Raw genomic sequence first — 637 nt, forward strand, 5'->3', positions numbered from 1 at the left:
GGGCCGCCGCCGGCCGGGGGCGGGGCCCGGAGCGCCCACGTCCCCAGCAGAGCTAATCCATTGCCGAGAGCCGCGTGCCAGACGAGAGCAAGCGACGGCCGAGCAGCCGTGCCTGCGCCGACTCTGCGGCCGCCGCTGCCACCTTGTGGCGGCTACGGAAAAGGCGCGCGCTTGAGTGACCACGTGGTGGGTGGGAGGCTTTCAGAAGTGAATTATCTGAAATTGTTTAGATTTGTACGTTAGAAAATGTGGGGTAGGGTTTTTTTTGTTGTTGTTCTTTTTTTGTTTTTTGTTGTTTTTGGGGTTTTTGTTGTTGTTGTTTTTAAATAGATTATTTATATCTACGATAGCCAGCTGTTACTTCTCAGAGTAAATGCTCTTAAAATGACCTTAACCCAAGCTTGTAATAAAGGCGTTCACAAAGAAGATTAGCTGTTGCACTGATAAGTACGTCTTTGCCAGGGTTAATGTGTAGTAACTCACAAGATCCTCATCTTGTCACTAAAGGTGCGGTTCCCTTCCTTCCTGTACTCTCTGATCTTGTACACAAGGAGTGGAGCCTGGAACAAAGCTGGAATTCGGGAAGATCCTTGTTTGACCAGAGGCAAGGGTGGTGCAGGGAAAGAGAGCTGAGAAG

The sequence above is a fragment of the Mus musculus genome, chromosome 13 (assembly GCF_000001635.26).
Source record: "Mus musculus strain C57BL/6J chromosome 13, GRCm38.p6 C57BL/6J".
Lineage (NCBI taxonomy): Eukaryota > Metazoa > Chordata > Mammalia > Rodentia > Muridae > Mus > Mus musculus.